Here is a 6,388-nt window from a genome sequence, read left to right as displayed (position 1 = left end):
TCACCCTGCTTGGTACACTGTAAAGGACAGACTGTGGAGGCAGACTTGCCTCCACCAACACAGACACACCAAGGAGGCCTCGTAACCAACTCTGAGCAGAGTCAGTGTTCAGCCAGTTGGCTGGGAACAGATAACACGCCAAAGCCAGGATATGGCTCCTGCCTAGTCCCACTAGCAGAACAGCCCGCACTTTTTTTCCGTTTAAATCACAAAACTGAAAGTAAGCATCTGTAGATCATAAGGCTTTTCATCTACAAGCTTAAGCAGGACTCCAAAGAGCAGACATGCCTACAGTGAGCAGGCATAGACGTCCTGGGACCTGGCTATCTACCAGACAGAAAAGAGCTGGAAAGGTCCTGGCTGCATCTGTGACAGGAGCCATGTGGACACGTGGAGGCTTCTTCCCAACCAGCCAGTCAGGGCTCCCACTGCCATGAATACATCCAAAAGAACCGCGCTCACTATCAGGAGAGTGGAAAGGTGCCCCCAGGAGCTGCAATTTGCCATCTACTCATGAGACAAAGACAAGAATGTGACAGTGCATCCTACAGACGTGTGGCTGGGGAGTGAGTCATTCTCTGAAAAAACCCTCAGTGGCAATCTCCAAGTGCAAAAACAAAGGCATGTCTAGAGCCACACTTATGGCTTCCATGTGTGGAAATCCTGGTCCACACAGATGACAAGGTCTGAGAGTGCTGACCCACTCAATGACCTCATCTGCCACTGATGGGGTCATAAGATAATGCTATTATTGGGAAATGAGGCCTAGATGGAGCAAGTAGGACACTGGAGGGTGTCTTCTTGGCCCCTTCCTGTTTCCCTGCTTCCTGGTCACCATCTGGTGAGAAGCTTTGCTTGTCTGGCCTTTCTACCATGTTGTCAGGCTTAGCTCAGGCTCATGGACACAGAAACAGCCCATTGTGCACCAAATACTCTCAGTGAGCCAAAAAGCATCTTTCCTCCTTTGCTTATGCCAGGTATTTTATCATCACCACGAAAAGCTAGCATATGTATAAAGGGTCCCTTCCTCACCACCAGGGAAACTCCAGAGGTTTTATGATGGCTAGATGTAATTTCTACATTGTCTAACATTTTTACAACCATGATATACAGAGTTCTAAATGGCTGCAAAGCCAGATAAAATCCAACTGAGTCACACAAATAGGCTGCCTCATTACAGGGCTCTTGTTACTCAACCTTTGCAAACCATCTCCTATAGGATCTGGTACCAGAAGTGTTACTATACACGATACTTACCTAAGCCTCAGCCTTGGCCCAGTACAGTTCTGGCAGAAAGGAGCCTGCTATTAGTATCTGAGGGCATCACACACCCAATCCTGAGCTGGTAGCCAATGCACTGCACAACCCACTGAAACTCTTCCTTAATTCATGCTTGCACACATTTGATCATGCAGTAGAAATTTCTACCTATCTACCTGCCAGGCACTGACCCCCAGTAAGAACAGATGTTTCTTAACAGTTTTTGGATAGTCCAGGCCACCCCTCATGTCCCCAGAGACCCAAGAATAACACAAGTGAAGCTGCAAGGTCCCTGCTTTAGCTTGGTGGCAATGGTACCTAGTCTGCCCCATCTGGCATCTTGGAGTTAGGAATGATGGTACCATTTCAGCTGTCCTTCCTGCAGACAGAAACATGCAGATGAGTGCTAAAGTCCTGTCTACCCAGTGCTTCAGGAAGTTAGAGTCTGAGAATCTCCCTGTTCATCCTAAGGGGCCATAGCACCTCTCAACAGTGTGCTCACCCATTTGATGTGCACCCCACTTACTAAGCTCCAGCTCTTGCTCCTGCCTGGGCAATGAGCGTTTGGCTTTCCCATAAGCTGAGTGGGGTGGACCTTTTTGGGGACCCAAAGGATCCATCGCCAAGCATAGCCAAAATGGGTCCAGTGATTCTTTGGACGACAGCACCTGGCAAGAACAGAATATCCATGTTTCTTACCTACTTGGAGACAGAGCAAGGACATGGGGATTCTCAACCACCCCAAGCCTTTTCATCCCCTCCCTTAGTCACCTTCAGCCTCTCCTGGGCCCCCTTATTCACTCCAGAGACACTAAATTTGGTTCAATAGGCACTGTGATATCCAGAGGGCCTTGGCCCAGCCTTTTGTGCTCAACTACTGTGGTGGGTTGAATAAGAATGGCCCCACATTGAGTGCTTAGTCATCAGGGAGGGTCACTGTTTGAGAAGGATTAGGGAGTGTGGTTTTGTTGGATGAAATGTCACTAGGGGGTGGACTTTAAGTTTTCAAAAGCTCATACCAAGCCCAGTATTTCCCTCTCTCTCTTTCTGCCTACAGATCAGGATGAAACTCTACATTACTTCTCCAAAGCCTGCCTGGTGGCACCATGCTTCTTCCTAGGGTGACAATAAACTAGACTCCAATAAAATGGTTTTTTGTTTGTTTGTTTGGTTGGTTAGTTGGTTTGGGTTTTTTTGTTTGTTTGTTTGTTTGTTTTTGTTTTGTTTTTTTTTTTTGTTTGTTTGTTTTTTTGAGACAACAGGGTTTCTTTGAAGCCTGTCCTGGATCTCTCTCTGTGTAGATCAGACTGGCCTCAAACTCACAGATTTCCATCTGGCTCAGCCTCCCAAGAGTTGGGATTAAAGGCATGTGCCACCATGGCCTGGTAAAAGGCTTTCTTTTATAAGCATTGTCTTGGTTGTGGGGTCTCTTCACACCAATAGAACAGTGACTAAGACAGCTACTTAACATGGGGTGTGGTGGTAACTCTGAGGCCACTCTGTCACTTTCACCCTGACAATCCTTTCTTCTGGCATCCCCTGAACTTTGCTTCAGCCCTTTCTTCTCCACGGATAAACCATCCTACCTACATATAGGCTTCACAGGTTCTCCTTAGACCTGCTAAAATTGTTCCAGAATCTGAGGACCCTATGTGTCACCAAGACTACCTGGAGGCCCACAGTTCAGCACCTGGTCTCTGACATTGCCTACAAATTCATCCCATATTTGGAATATTTTCTCAGAATCCTGAGCAAATGTTCCATCTGCCCAGCCTTGTCAAGTTGGGGGTGTATACCGGACCCCTAGGCAGCAGGTTTGCCAGTTTCCTCAATTAGCCCATCTCTCTGCTGTCCATCCACACCCCTGCCCAGTATGGAACCCTCACAATTGTCCTGAGACCTACTCTCCTTCACTTCCCTTGTCTTGCAACTCTAATGTGAAACTTGCACCTCAGGCTCCCTACGCCATGGTCACTGTCAATGTAAATGGATTTAGAAGTACCTAGAAGATGGGCCAAGCACACGTCTGGATATGTTTGTAAGGATGCTTCCAGAAGGGATCAGCTGAGAGAAGACCTGACCCAAATGTTAGATGGTACCATTCCATAGGCTGGAGTCCTTGGAATAAAAGCAGGAAAGGAGAATGTGATTGGTGTACCAGCTACTATACTGTCCTTGCCTGCCATGATCTGAGCTGTTCCTCTCTGCCATGCCTTCCTCTCCATGGTAGATTGAGACCCCCGAAGCTGTGAGTCAAAATTAACTTTCCTCCTTTGCTTCTGTCAAGTATTTGTCATTCAATCAATACACAGTCTCCTTCCCCACACCCTGAGGCTCCTTAATCTGGACACTCTGCTCCTCCCTACCCTCCTATCTGCAGCCCCTTGCAAACCCTACTGGCTCAGGCCTGCCTGAGGCTTCTGTCTTTAGCATCCATGTGGCCTCTTCCACTAACTCCATGGCACTGGGGACCTCTGGGCACATGCCTGTCTTGAAAAGAAAGCTCTGTTTGCCTTCAGACTTATGCTCAACAGGTCTGGCACTGTGGGCACTCACTGTCCAGGGAGGAACAGATATTATGGGATAAGCAATGTGTGACTATGGGTGAGGGATAGAAATGGAGTGAACAAGCGAGGGGTATGAGAATGAGTGAGTGGCTGGGCAAGCATGGCCATGAATGGAGAGAAGCATGAGGATCCCACCTACTAGCCAATGGGAGCACCTCTGGTGGGGTTCTGGCCCATTGCCTTTTTTGTGCCTGTCCTGCCTAATACTGAGGGCTGAGTCAGGCCCAGGTAGTGTTGGTGACCTTAACATTGCACCATTTTGAGAAGCCTATTGCTTACTTGGGTCCCCATGGTTCTATCTGGTAGCCCAGTGCCCAGCCTTATCACGACTCAGGCTAGGGCCCCTCCCATCTGCTTTTAGCTATTGCCCACCCCAGTTAGAGCTGGTTCTGGGTTTTCAAGCCACAATGGCTATGCCATTGTCTGGACAGCTGGCCTTAGTTCCTTCTGGCTGTCCTGTTCTGAATTCTTTCCACTGCCTAGTGTTCTTAGTAGCTCCACTCACCAAGCTAGAGTGATGTCTCCACAAACCTGGAAAAAGCTCCAGAAAAGCTGAGCCTCTTCTTTGCAAATTGGCCCCGTTACAATCTTTTCATGGAAGCCACAAAAGTCATTCTCAAGCGACTGTCCCCAAGCCTGGGGTGGAAGTGAAGGGAAACAGAATCACAAAGTCTGCATGGAAGAGATTAGCCCAGGCAAGGAGAGCAAAGGAAGGTTTAAACAGCAACCCAAGGTGAGGGGGTCACTGAGTTCAAAGGGAGTCAGTGTGGCTAGGGATGGCAGATAAAGACTTGCAGAGAATAGTGGAGACACTGATCTCTGTTCCACCCACACTTCCCCTCCCATCCCTTGCTTGCTGGCCTCCCCCATGCAGCCATGGGCTTCCTCTTTGACCTAATCCAGCCAGCTTACACCCAGCTGGGCTACCCAAGGAACCTGGGTATCAGCTTTTGAGATCCTTCTAGGTCCCACTCTTCTCGTCCCCTTGTCCCCAGCCCCATAGGCCCTGAAGTGTCTGCGCAGCCCCTGCAGCCTGGTTCACTCGGCTACAGTTTCCTGGCAAGGCTCTTGTGATCAGCCACAGCCCCGTCTCCATGAAGCCACCATCCTTTGTAGTTCTTTGAAGAGAGGTGCAAGGGACCCATCAACAGCTGTGTATAAACTGTCTTATCACCTGGACTGCTCTTGATTACCTACTTGTCCCTCACTTCTCCGTTTTGTCACCTGCCCATCCCTCTGCTGTGGCCACCTGAGCGCTCCTCCAGCTGTGTCTTTATACTCCAGTCGATGTTGTCATGCTTCTGAGGGCCACCAGGAAGTCAATGGCCAGCCTGTGTACTCTGTGACTGCCTCGGTGAGACTTTGGTAGAGGAAGAACGATGCTCCACGTGCTGAAAGGTAGAGGTGACCTCCAGGCTAATTAAGAAAACACATGGACAAGACCTGTTACCCACATGTACACATGGCTTGATGAATCACATGGAGGAGCCAGCACTAAGTTGGTCACCTGTACCTATACAGTCATTTGCTTTCAAAAATTCCCTTATCAAGGCCTGCTTGTCCTGAATCTCACTTTCAGGAATTTAATCCATGGAGGAAAATTAGAAAGGCATGAAAATTTACTATTTAAGGATTCTTCCCGAGCCTTAAGTAGCCACAGGGTAAAAAGAGCTGCCCAGTGGGCAGCTCAGGCAGCCTACTCTACATGCTGCCTGACCACATGGATATTGTCTGGCTCTACAGCAAAGCCCCAGAATTCTAAAGACCCACCTTCTCTTTTTCTTTTCTGAATCCTCTTTCAAACTTTCTAGGTGGGGAAACAAAAGAAAAAAAGTACTTAAAACTCAAAAAGCTATGGGTTTTTTGTTTGTTTTCTTATTTGGTGTTTGTTTGTTTGTTTTGAAAGCCAAACAGAAGACATTCTGTAAAACCATACCTCTGGCTTTGGGCACAGAAATTGTGAGGCAGGGGCTAGCCCAGGGCGCTGTCACCTCCTGAAAGTCCTGAACCTGGTGGCCTTGGGCAGCTTGAAGAGAAGAAGGGACACTATCTGACTGGGGACTGCTTGCACTGAGCCATGGGCAAACTGCTGTAGACTTTAGGCTCTGCTGTGCCAAGGATCAATAAAGAGTAAAATGAGGGTAATTTGGCCAAGAGTGGAGGAGCTGTCTTGGGACTCTCAGCTTCCTGAAGGGAGGGAGGCTTTGCAAGGATTTGCAGGGGACAGTAACTGGCTCTCACCAGCTACCCCCACCCCCAATTCCTGAGAAGTTCATTGATTCTTTGATGTCACCTGGCTATCCGGAGAGGGCCCTGAGCTGGGGAGAGACAGCAGGAGAATATATAATAGGGAAGGTGTGCAAACAGCAGGGAGGGGCAAGGGTGAAGAGGGAAAGGGTCATTCTCAAGGAAGTCCCAAGCCCCTACTGTGGGTTCTCATGGATAGGGGACAGACTTTGAAGGTACTCTGAGATGACAAAACTGGACTAATCCCTAGTTGGGTCAGCTGTGGGGCTGAATTAAGGGGAGAAGAGCCTCCCCAAAGACAGACCTGTCTTTGG

General features: G+C 48.7%; 1 protein-coding gene across 1 annotated transcript in view; it reads left to right on the top strand.

Annotated features, from left to right (window-relative positions):
• Psca (prostate stem cell antigen) overlaps positions 1–6,388 on the top strand; it is a 1,185,392-nt gene that overhangs the window by 1,104,794 nt on the left and 74,210 nt on the right. The window lies entirely within an intron of this gene.

Source organism: Phodopus roborovskii, unplaced genomic scaffold (genome assembly GCF_943737965.1).
Source record: "Phodopus roborovskii unplaced genomic scaffold, PHOROB, whole genome shotgun sequence".
In the NCBI taxonomy this organism is placed as follows: Eukaryota; Metazoa; Chordata; class Mammalia; order Rodentia; family Cricetidae; genus Phodopus; species Phodopus roborovskii.
This window is presented reverse-complemented; position numbering and strand designations above follow the sequence as displayed.